The sequence below is a fragment of the Theropithecus gelada genome, chromosome 18, assembly GCF_003255815.1.
Source record: "Theropithecus gelada isolate Dixy chromosome 18, Tgel_1.0, whole genome shotgun sequence".
In the NCBI taxonomy this organism is placed as follows: Eukaryota; Metazoa; Chordata; class Mammalia; order Primates; family Cercopithecidae; genus Theropithecus; species Theropithecus gelada.
This window is the reverse complement of record NC_037686.1, coordinates 61087432-61100770: the sequence shown is the minus strand read 5'-3', so window position 1 is coordinate 61100770 and position 13339 is coordinate 61087432. Positions and strand designations below refer to the sequence as shown.

At 34.2% G+C, this 13339-nt stretch overlaps 1 pseudogene across 1 annotated transcript; it reads right to left on the bottom strand.

Moving 5' to 3' along the window:
• Positions 1-6222: 6222 nt before the first annotated feature.
• Positions 6223-6658, bottom strand: LOC112611410 (annotated as a pseudogene). The gene has a single exon (XR_003116651.1). The product of XR_003116651.1 is annotated as a cytochrome c oxidase subunit NDUFA4 pseudogene (transcript).
• Positions 6659-13339: the final 6681 nt, after the last annotated feature.

The following is a 13339-nucleotide window of genomic DNA, read 5'->3' as shown; positions in this document are numbered from 1 at the left end:
GGACCCCACCCAATGGACCACTATCAATAAGATGCCTGATGGCTGCCAGGCGCTGTGAGGGTCTGCTGTGACCTCACCAGCATCCCCATGCCCAGGGGAACATGACATTAAGTAGCAAATAAAAAACACCATCACTGATTGAGAAAGAGACCTCAAGAGAAATGGTAAAACCTTCATGTTATAATACCTGTAACGGTAATTTTTTTCCTACTTTGTGAACAAGGATGTGACATTTTTTTCCTACTTTGTGAACAAGGATGCCATATTTTCATTTTGTATTGGGCCCCACAAATCATGTAGCCAGTCCTAATACAACCTTCTTTGGCCATCTCCTATATCACTGATTTTTCACCCTGAAGGTTTTTCATTTATTTTTTGCTCATGCTTATTTCCTCCACTTTTCTATTCTCTTTTAGTTACCTCACTTTTTATGCTATAAGTTTGATCTTTATATGCCTTTTAGTTTCCACTTATGAAATGTTGAAATTTTTTCATTTCATAGCTTTTCCTCTGAGTATATCAGTTTTCCTTTAAACATATGTTTCTTGTCTGATTTTCTCAACTCTGAGCCCTTTTGTTTTTGTTATTTGTATTATTTTTCATTTCTCTTAGCTTTTTGGTAAAATTAGTTAAACATTTCATCTGTTTGGTTTCACATTCTTCTTGTATGTTTTTATCAGCTATAGGAGGGTTATATGACAATTGTTTATCTCTTCCCATGCATTACTAGGTGCTTTTACCTGGGCAGAAGAGGAAATGTGAGAGTCTCCTGTTTCAGTGTTCATGGCTCAAGTGCTCTGTCCTCTGTTAATAAAGGCTCTACATTTGGTCTCTCTGGGTAGTCTGTTCTTTTTCTGTCAGCCCTCAGCCAGCTTCAAGGAGACTTGTCCAAGCCCCGTTTCTCCAAGAGAACCACAGTTCCTACTTTCCAAGGCACTACTTACTTTAAGATATTTTATTTTGCCGTTCCATGACTTTCTGAGATCTTCCTCCTCTGACCTTCTCAGCCTCTACCATTTGAAGATTTTGTCTTTTTTATTCCTAGTTTACCTACTCTGTTAAATCTGGGTCTTACTGGAAAAAGATTTTCTTCAATTTAACACTGGTTTATTTGAAAGGGGATATATAGTAGTTGGTTCTCAAAGTCAGATTGCATGGATTAAAAAAATTTCAAAAGAAATTGAACACCAGCATATCAATTTAATCATTAAAAATGAAATAAGCATTTAAAAATATGATTACAAACTACACTCACGACTGGTCACTTTTACAATACAAGAATACCGATGTTCTTGTTCTTCAGTCGGGGAGTGGGGAATCGTTCCCATCTGCTAAAATTATTCTGGATACTTGCAAAATAAGTAGTGTTACTAACATCAAGTTCTTTATAATTTTAAGTCAGTTCTTCAGATTCGACTTACCTCTTCATTATTCAATATGATCTCTAGCTTGGTGCAGACAATAAAATATTCTCTGCTTGTCTCCTAACTTTCTGGCCATGATCTAAGTACAAAGTACAAAACCATGTTGAAGTTTTTGCTCCTATCCAAAACAAGAAATAAAATGAAGATAAATAACTGTTTGAGGATTATACTTTTTCTATACAATAGACCACCATCTTCACTGCTCTGTTGACTTGTAACAGAACTGACTGTGGTACTGAAAAGCACGGAAGGAAGAAAGATGAAGCAATTTCTATTTAAGGGCAACAAATAGAGGAAGAAACTCCGAATTACCATCTAGATGGTGTGGTTCTTTATGGCAGCCCTTTTGCACAGTAAGGGAGATATGTAAATCTAGTGTTTTTAAGTCAGAACAAAATTTTATTCACAAAGCACATTGCTATAAAATGTGGTAATAGATATAATATTTTATGTCTCAAGGTTGAACAATGTACTAACTCTTCAAAAATAAATAAAAAATTCCAGTAGTCTTATTTATTTCCTGTTCATAAGCTCTAGTTTTTTTAATCTATGTTTTTAACTGACACATAATAATTACACAGACTTACGGAGTATAGTGATATTGTGATATTGTGTACAGTGATCAGATCAGGGCAATTAACGTGTTCATGATCTCAAACTTTCATTATTTTTTGATTAGGAATATTTAATATCCTCTTTCTAACTACTTGAAACTATCTTTTCTGGCCTTAAACTATTTTTATATTAATATTTTGTTAATGCAAATTAATATAAGCTTGTATATTATTTAAACTTATATATATTATTTGCACATAAACACAAACCTATTTACAATTAATTATTAACAATGTTACTGACTCTAGACAACTCATACGTGCAAATAAAACTTAATGAATTGTGCAATCATAGAGACACAATGTGGTAATAACGACTGTAACACACATCCCCTTGAGTTTGATGTAACTAGGCAAATACTTCCCACTATTTTTTTTTTTTTTTGCTTGTACTGCTCAGTTTTTTAGTTCATAAAACTCCTCTTTCTCAAGGTTTGCTCCAAGCATCTACAGAATATAAGGAGGCAGATAAGATGTAAGCTTTTAGGTTGACTCTTAAAGTCATTGTGCATATTCTCTTTGTCAGGTTAATACATATAACTCTCTTTCCCTCATCAGTGGGAACATTTCTACGCAGTAAAGCATGCCTCAGGCATTAGGGGGATTTCTAAATCAGTATCATAAACACTGTATTGAGGAGAGAATTCTTCAATATTGTATATGGTGAATTTGTTTCTGAAATACCTAGTACAGCTATGGAATTATTTACAATGTATACGTTGTCCTGTATAATTTGTTGAAAATTTAGTGGCAGATGATTGATTATCTTATCTGAAAGTCAACTTTTTTTTTATGGATTAATGTGTTTAATAATATTGGAATTAGGGAGTTTTCTGGGAAAAAGAGGTTTAATGGATATTTGTAAGGTGGAATTAGAGAATGTGCATTATCTTACGGTGGGTAACCCTGCACACATTTTGCTGTGGGAATAGAGAACAAAAACTAGTTTGAATATAGCAGGTGTATGCAAAGATAAATTTCTACTAATTTTGAAACTTTAAAGAACCAACCTTAAACCTGTACATTCAGATAAATCTTTCAGAATTCAATTCACCTCTTCTCTGAATCCTTCTCTGCCTGCCAGTTAGCAGATACCTCATCTGTATTTAGACATCTCTGTGTGCATATTATAGTCCTGAGCAAACTGAATTATAATTATTGTTTCACTTTTCTGTCTCTCTCTCTCTGACTAAACAAAACCTGCATCCTAGTGCTTACGCCATGCCTGGAATATAGAAATGCTCAACAGAACCTATTGATGAATAAACAAATGAATAAATTAATTATCTTGAAGTTGTTGAAACAGTGCTATCCATCCTCAACACAGTAGCAGCACATGTGACCTAGGATTAAGTGCAATTAGAAAGTGTGTTCTCAGAGCCAAATAGAGGATGAACCTTAACATATGCATGAACAATAACAAATTTGGACCCTTATATATTAAAAATAAGCCCTATCTCCTGCCACTTACTCTTCTTTTCACCTCCCCTAAGACTTCCGGGTTGCTTAGGTTTCATAACACTGTGGCCTGGTTGATGGGCTCCCAAACTGTCCTCAACTCTTTCATTCGCCTCGGGCCTTCCTCCAAACTGCCAGTCACTCCTATGAAGTAAGCACTCTTGACAAGGAGGAGAAAGAGTGGCTCAGTTCTGACCATTATAGTTTTGTCAGCCTAAGCTTCTCTCTCTTTGGCATATTCTGCCCATTTGCATTGACACAAATACATATAAAACAATAAACTGATTTGGAGCTTTAAATTATTGTTTCAGTGAAATCTTTGATGTCAAGTCTGTATACCATAATGAGGAGAAAACTAGAAATTATTTAAATTCTCCTAATGAGTCACGTAATTAAAAATACGCCCAATTTAAAAAGGCAAATATTATTTTTCTTGCACACTTGTTATAAAATAAGCAAAGATGAGACATTATCTTTTTGAAGGACTGACTGGAAATGTATTCTTGATTGCTTCAAATTTATTATCAATTACTTTAAAACAATTTTGGAGAATAGCAATATATTCAATCTTAAATTAACCACAGGAAATATGAGCATATATGCATATAAGCAACATGTAGATATAACAATAAATAAATACAATATAATTGATATCTAAAGTCAGCTATTCTCAGCATAAAAGGCCCATAAGGATGATCCTTTGCAGATGCATAAAATTGCCTTAAAGACCTATTTGGAACTTAAATTTTTAGTCATTTTAAAAGGTTGTCACGAAGATTGTATAGCAATTTTTCAAAAGATCACCAGAAACAAAGTTAATAAGTTGCCTGAGGGGTGAGCCTCTTAATGGATGAACATTATGTGTATTCAAATCCAGAGTAGAAATAATCAGGACAATTTGGCATTTCAAAACAGGCAAGCTTATTGTAACTGTAACACTGAATTCAGATTAGGAGGACAAAGCAATCTGCATTCTGCGATAATTTAGATGAAATATATATGAATATTTCTCCAGTAGAAATGACTTACAGTAAATATTGGGAATATGTTGTTGCTTTTGTTATTTTATTAACACCTGCCACAAATTAAAGATGGAATAGTGCAGAAAAGTTGGCACACATAATTAGGCAATGCAATATTTTTTAATAGTTACCTTAGAATTACCTTGTCGACTGTTTTGTGATTGTATTTATGTGGCATGAAATTTCAAAATGGATACCCTTCTTTTTATTGTCATCCAAAAATAACATCAGTGCTAAACTCCTGCCCCACAAAAGAAGATCCTTGCTCTTTTTAGAGCCCTAAAAGGAAAAATTACTCTTAAATCAACGATTGTTCCATCAAGCATGATTGTGTGGTAGTCACCATGTGGTATATCAGACAGTTATAATATATACTCCCTTCTGTGTGCAAGGAACTTACAGTCTAGCTAATGAGCCTTATTAAGTTTACCAGAATATCAAATATTATTTGGAAAATGCTAAGTAGCCCAGGAAAAACAAATATCCTTTGGTGGGAAAACTAGGCTAAACATTGTGCAACTCCTTAACACAATCACTGCAAGTATCAAGAAGCTACAGTCATATACATGTAGTAACTTTACAAAATATATGTAAAAGCCTAATACTTAATATTTTAGGAATAGCATCATTGTTTAAAAAAAATTTTTCAAAATATCAGGATTTTTCAATACAGCACTTACAAGAATACAATTATTTTGGTGCAATAATGATCAAGGAGTAATAAATAGTTCTTTATAGATCCAAAACATTTTATAGTCCTAAATCAGTGTTTGGAAAACTATGGCTTATAGGGGTCTCTTTTTGCAAGTAGTTTTATTTGAACACAGCCTTGACAGCCTGTTTATGTTTTGTTTGTGGCTGCTTTCATGCTACTGCAGCAAAATTAAATTGTAGCAGAGATAATATAATATCACCGTGATGCCTACAATAGTTACTATCTGTGATGTTACTTAAAAAAAAAAAAGCCTATCCCTTTTCCTTTCCTAAATCAATATAGTGTATATGAGGGGAACAAGAACAGCAAAAAGAACTAAGGTTGAATTATAATGCACTGCTGTATCCATCAAAATTTTTACAAGAATAAATTCATTTATAATTTATATTGGTTTGTAAAATTTACATTCCTACTGCAGGCTGAACATTTGTCTCTATGTGACAAGCCACTTATCAATGTATTTTAGGTTTCCTTTGATTATAAAGTTTTTGGATATGTGTTGTTAAAAGTGGGGTTCTAATGCTTAAAATATATGTACTATTTGTCATTTTATCCCCCACATTGCCTTTTTTAATACACTGAAGACTTGGAATTTTATTTTAGGTGTACCTTGTGAACAATATCCTACTTTAGGAAAATGATATAAGGGTCTATTCTAAAATAATAAATGATCTACTATTTTAAATTTCCTAAAGTTGCTGAAAACTGGTCCTGAGAAAATATAGAAAGTTAGAAAACACATACTAACCTTGACTAGCCATCAATGGGATTCCCTACAAACCTGTTCTCAATGGAGAAGAGATTATCATGACATATAGGAAGAAGGGTTTGATAAAGTCATACAAGATGCCCCAACACATTCTTTCTTACTCGAGTTTAAGAGTCAAAAAGAGAATTCTATGGAAAAAGCTAAAAGTGATTTATACACAGGGGAGAGGAAGAATGTGCCAGGCTGGGTATTTATAAACATGTAGTTGCTTGGTTTGAACTTTTTTTTTTTTTTTTCAAGTTTCAGTTATTTATTAATCAGTGTAATCTCCACTAGAGATTACAATAGAGATCTCCAACATGATTTCATGCATTTAGAGGAGAAATATTTCCTGGTTAAGTGGAAAATTGTGCGGATGTGGCTTCTGGAAGACCTTCATTCTAAAGCAGCGTTATAGTGAAACATTTCATTTAGAAATCTGGACGTTCCTTCTTCAGTTTGCTGTAATCCACATTCACTGAGTAGAACTTGTATTGATCATTGGGACCCAGTTTGTTCCAGGGCTCTGGGTTATTTCTGTCCCAACAAACATCTGGATTGAACAATGCCAGACGCAAGAGATACAGTGTTGCTCCAGTAGCTCCAGTTCCAAGAAATACAAAGAGAGGGATCAAGCTCAGATGCTTCTTGGCCTGACCGAGGATCTAGCAGAACATGTTTGCGGCAGAGGCCTCCAACTGGAAAGGAGAGAACCTGTCTAGCCACCAGGCCCTGAGCTAAGTAGTATCTGCAATGAGACAGTGCGGACTTCCAAAGTCACTCAGTACCTCCTACCTCGGTTTGAACTTTTAATGAGAAGGTTTTTCTGAGAAGAGAAAGACAAATAAATGAAGTAAAGTAGGCAAGAGCAAATTTCAAGAAATTTGATTATTATTAAATATAAATAAGAAAGAGAGACCCAGAAAGGAAAAGTGATGTGGAATCATGTGTTCTTTTGTGACGGGGTACATCTCGTATCTGGGTACACACAGACAGGTTTTCAACAGTAGAAAAGATTTGATTGCGGAAGAAAACGCTCAGATCTATATACGTTCATGAATTTTCTCCAGCGGCACTCAGTCTGGAACTGCTACGTCTTAACAAAGCCTGTGTACTCAGTGTTTACCATTTTCTTCCTCAGGTTTATCTAGTAACAATTTCATAATTATTTCTAATATATATCAGAAGATTAATTTTAATTAGCCAGTTTGTATATTCTGAAATTTGCCTTCTATGAAGTTGTATTTATTAGTTATTTATTCCATTTTTATACCTTATTAAAAATCAGAAATGTTGCCCATTTTAATTGTTTTCTATGATCCTTTGGAAGTTTGAAAGTATTTCTCATTTTATTAAATGAAAGGGATGTAAATAGAGAAAGTAATAAACTTATTTAAATGATTCTTTCTAGTGTTTCAACAACCTGGCCTTCGATCACATTGTACCTAACTTTAACCTGCCCTTTGTAAATTTGAGGTAATTTTCCAGGAGACAGAAGCTACATGGATGTTATTGGTTGTGTCCCCAGCAAATAATGGCTCTTTTTGTTATGTGGAGGAGAGATACACGATTTTTTTTTTATTTCCTGTTAACTTTTCCTAAATTTCATATCATTAGTTAAGCTTTGAAAAAATAGCTCGGAATCTCTGTGCCTTATTCTTACATGTATCCATTACTCATTCTTCAATCTTCCAGTAGATTACTCAATCTGCCAGTAGATTACTCAATCTGCCAGTAGATTACTCAAGCTTTTAAAAAATTATAGAATCCCTTGTGTGGACTCATTGGGCTTTTCATATTCCTCTCACTTTCATTCATTACAGAGATTAATTTTGTTTGTATTTTCTGAATTTTGCTTTTTATTGTATTTGCAATTATATCTTCTGACCCTTTATTCAGTTTTAAACCGAACCATAGAGTTATTCTCATTGGTTATCTAAAGTTTTTGATACCCATTTTTCTAAATTTAAGCAAAATGTCTGACTAGACCTTGTATTTTCTTTCTAAATTTTCATCAAATAATCATCAGTCACCGTGTGTGATTTTCTTCTTTGGGAATGAAGCACTTAACGATTCTTAGAGCCTGTCTTTTCCTGTGTATGCTCCTTGTTGCTTGTTCTCAGGTCTGTACTCAAGTACACATGCTTGCCTGTTGGGCTGCTTGCTAGTGTACATGGGCTGTTAGTGCACTCTCTCTTCTTTCTGTTCTTTGCCATATTCTCCCATTCTCTTGTGATGCTTACATTGCCTGATGATCCAAGTAAGTTAGTCAGGTTTGCTTACCACAGGCTTTCTAAGAGCTTTTGATGTCTTCCTGTGCAAAAGGGAGACAGCACATGACAGAGCATTTCCAGATGAATCTGAAAGGTAGTTCTCTCTGAGAGAAGCAGATTAGCTATTAGTGTTTGCCAAATTCTACTCTGAGAAAAGCGGATCGAGGTGTTTTTCTGGAGTAATCCTTCTCCTAAAGCTAATCATGGCAGATTTGCTGAAATCTAAAAAGTGATCATTTAGAAAGGTTCCATTTGAGGGTCATCTTTTAGGAGCTATGTTTCATTCTTCATTATTGTGGTTTCTAAATTTTCTATGAAATTTTTACATTAATTTTATAATTACCAAAAAATCCTGCTTTATGAACATCAAAATGGCATTAGTATAAGGAAACATTTCTTTATAATTTCTTTTTCTTTGTACTTAGGATAACTGCATTATTTTCACTAAGTGTGGCGACACATTCCTAAAGGACAGCCCTCCTCCTACCAGGAGAATGTTGCATTTATACGATAAATAATGGTGATGACTTCCACAACCCATCAACTCAACTCTACAAAATGCAACTTCAGAAATTATATAACAGATCTTAGTTACTTTAGAAGCCTCACTTCTTCCAGAAAACAGAAAATGAATCTGGTCACTTCAGGGTAATACACAATGAATTCATGAATTTTCTTGTCTTTTTTTAAAGTAACTGAAAGTTTAGTTATGCCAACTAGAATTTTCTCCACAATCATTCCCTTCTCAGAATTGATCCCAAGCTTCATGAGGTGGGAAAACGTAACCAATGGTTTTGAATTGCTCTGTATGTCTGCCGAGTTGTAAATTCCTGCCTTCTGAAATTTCTCTAGGACTATATTTATGTGGTTCTTGCCACCAGGATTAGGTCAGCCTCTTCTGCAAACCCACCCTCACTGTACACATTAAGTCGAGTTCCACTCTTTTGATTTTTAGGAATCGATAGGTTAGTGCTCTAGCAACCATATAATCATAAATACTCACAATCTGTTTTTATTCATGTTTATTTTAAACTGAGAGACAAAACTGTGTGTACTTACAGAGTACAACATGAAGTTTTGAAGTGCTTAGACATTGTAGAATAGTTAAATATAGCTAATTAGAATACGCATTACTTAACATATTTTTACAATAAGAATATCACACTCTGTTCCTGAAACCCAATGGAAGAATATTCTTTTTCTTCATATTTGCCTTATTACTAGTCCCCATTCCTTCCTATGACCATCTCTCTGCACATGGTGTCTTCTGAGAATTATATTGTGTCTGGCTCTCATCATTGTTTTTAGGGATAAACTCTTTTGATTATTGTTTAGGAACTCCCAGATTGCCACTTACTGTGTGCCAACACTTTTCCCATTGACAGGGGTGTGACTCATTAGTTCTATCTTTTCTCCTTTGATTTCTGCATCCTATATTTAAAGCCATGAACTCATTGGGAGATTGACTATAGACACCATAGCCAGATCTTATAGGACAATAGATCTCTGACACACAACCTCTGTAGCCAGCCTAGGAAGCCAAACAAGACCTCAGTGACAATCAGCTCCAAATTAGCCACCAGGGCTTGAGCAAAACCGGCTAACTTCCCTAGTTGTTGCCCCCATTTCCAACTTAGCATCAGAGAAAACAAAATACACAGTTCTAAACAGTCACATAATTTGGCCGGCTCCTGTTAGATAGCCCATCTCCAGCTTCCCCATGCCAACATCTTGGAATCAGAGCATGCTTAAAGCCTTCACTTTTTATTATTCACCTTTAGAACTTCCCCACTCTCCTGCCTGTCATTGGGTCTTTGTCAAACTGAAGTGATTGTGGCTAACTTCCCTGCTTTAGCAAGCTCCTAATAAATAGTCGTCACTTGTTGTCGTGTTGGTGTTCTTTGTTTACTCCCGCATCACAGTTCATATTTCAGCACCTCACAAACTGATACTAATAATGGGAAACCGTACCAGTGTAAGTAGCAGTGACTGCAAATCAGCTCCACACTGTTTTCCTAATTTACTCTCTTAGTTCCCACCTACCTTTATTGGTCAAGTACTTGCTTTATAATGCAGTTTTAGAAACTGTGTCTTGGTCTGAAAAGGTTGATGTTTGATTCTCTTTTATGTCCATGTTACTTCAGGGCTGGGGTTGTGTTTTGTCTCCTTATAGTTACAGGGACTGGCATTCAATCTGTGTTCAACCTCAAGTGACCATACTCAATGGCCACATTTTGAAACTAGCTGCCTGATTACTTTGGATTTAGGAAATTACTTTTTGGTTTTTCCCTGGTACCTTCTATTACTAACTGCCCTCTTCACTTAGAGGTGTGGCTACATTTTGAACATTTAGATCTGATTATCTGTTTTTCTGTTATGGATATGTATAATTTTGTACTGATTTTAAAACCAACACTTTAAGGTTTGCTCTTTAATAATTTCCATTTCTATTCCTATTTTCTGGTTTAGATTCTCAGGTAACTCTGAATATCTGCTACCTAAACAGTGACATTTTTCTGGCCATTTCTCACTCTACAAATATTTACCTGTGCAATAAAAGGCTTCAACCTGATTTTAAATATCCTAAGACCCTGTATTATTTCAGAGAATTGGTCCGTTACTTCTCAACTTTATGAGCTTATCACTCTAATACAAAACTATTCTTTCTTCATGATTAACTCTTTATAAGACACATTGTTAATCCTTTATTCAGTTACTACTATGGTAAGGCAAGCATTCTAAGTATTGAAAACTTTTTTTTTTTCAAATTTCAGAATGAAGTGACAGTCCTCATGCCAGCTATTGATGACATTCCTTATTTTTAAAAATAATTAAGTTTTTTGCTATTAGACTCCTCTCACTGAAGTTGTCATAGAAAGGCAAACTCTTTTTGAGAATTTATAATATAAACACCCCAAAGTTGTGATTTTATCAGCAAAGTCAACAAAGCTAAGTATAAATATATTCTCTGTCATTTGTCTTGCCACGTGCTCAACATTCGTGTCTATATCACAACATAAACATGTATGAAGACAAGTATGTGGCTTTTCAGTACTGAATGTTGATTTCAGGAATAATCGCCCTAATTTGACTCCCCAAATGATTTTCTGGGTTGTGTTACAAAGTTTGTGAATGCAAAATATAAAGTTTCTGACAAATCATCTTTCTCTTAAGACAGATTGTAAAAACATAATATATTCAATTTATGATACATGTTAATAGTTATGTGGCATGGATCACCTTAACTTGGTAACTCCAGACATAAAACAATAACTATCACAATAATAATTACTTTAATATTATTATCACAAATAATGGGGATGACTCAATCATTTGGGGGTTGAGTAAACTCAATTTCTCAGTACATACAGTATCAGGAAGGGAAATTATACGAAAATAATGACCTCTTTGATTCAACACTCCCTTTCTTTTTCTCAAAGACGCCCATGTTAAGAAATTAAGCATCACCACATTATTATTAACTCATTGGAAATAGGACTTAATATGTAACTACAACTTGATACTTTGGCCAAAATTAACATTGTTGCATATCAATGGATTTTGTACATTCAAAATATATTTTAAACAATGAAAAACATTACCTAATGATAAAGACCATAATCCAGAAAGAAGACTTCATTGTCCTAAATATATATGCACACAACTTTGGAGCACCCAGATTCATAAAACAAGTTATTCTTGGTCAGTGAAACACATATACTTACACAATAATTTTGGAAGACTTCAATACCCTGTTGATAGAATTAGACAAATAATCAAGGCAGAAAACTAATGAAGAAACTCTGGATGTAAACTTGACACTTGAACAATTGGGCCAAATATACATCTACAGAACACTCCACCCAACAACTACAGAATATACATGCTTCTCATCTGCACATGGGACATATTCTAGGATCAACTACATGTCTTGTCATAAAACAAATCTAAATAAATTAAAACAAATAGAAATCACACAAAGCATACAGTCGGAAGACAGTGCAATAAAAATAGAAATCAATATCAGAACGATCTCTTAAAACTATATAAATACATGGAAATAAAATAACTTGCTCCTGAATAACTCTTGAGTAAACATTAAAATTAAGGAAGGAATTTTAAAAATTCTCTGAAATACATAAAAGTAGGGACACAACTTACCAAAACTCTGCTAAAGCAGGTTTGAGAAGAAAGTTTTATAGCCCTAAACACCTTCATCAGATCAAGAAGTCAGAAAGACTTAAGATTAACAATCTAATTTTGTGCCTGTAAGCACTAGTCAAAAAAAAAAAAAAAAAAAAAAAGAACAAACCAACCACAAACCTACCTGAAGAAAAAGAAATCATTAAAATTAGAGAAGCACTTACAAATCTGAGATGCAAAAGACTCTTCAAAATATCAATGAATCCAAGAGCTTGTTCTCTGAACAATTAAACAAGATTAGACCTCTCAATAGATTAACAAGGCAAAAAGAATAAAAAAGAGAGAAGATCAAATAAGCACAATCAGAAATGACAAAGGTAAAATTACAACTGGTCCCATAGAAATAAAAAAGATCTTCAGAGAATATTATGAGCAACTCTATGTACACAAATTAGAAAATCCAGAGGAAGTGGATAAATTCCTGTAAACACACAATCTCTCAAGACTGAATCAGGAAGAGATTGAAAGCCTGAATAGACCAACACTGAGCTCTGAAATTGAATCAGTAATAAAACAACCTACCAACCAACAAAAAGTCTAGACCAGGTAGATTCACAGTTGAATTCAAACAGAGGTATAAAGCAAAACTGGTACAATTCCTACTGAAACTATTTTTAAAAAGTTGAGATGAGACTCTTTCCTTATTTTGTGAAGCTAGCATCAGCCTAATACCAAAATCTGGGAGAGGAATGACAAAGAAAGAAAACTTCAGGCCAATATCCCCAATGAACCTAGACACAGAAATTCTCAACAAAATATTAGCAAACTGAATACAGTAGCATATCAAAAAGTTACTTCACCACAATGAAGTAGGCTTATTCCTGGGATGCAAGGTTGGTTTAATATATGGAAGTCAATAAATGTGATTTACCAAATAAACAG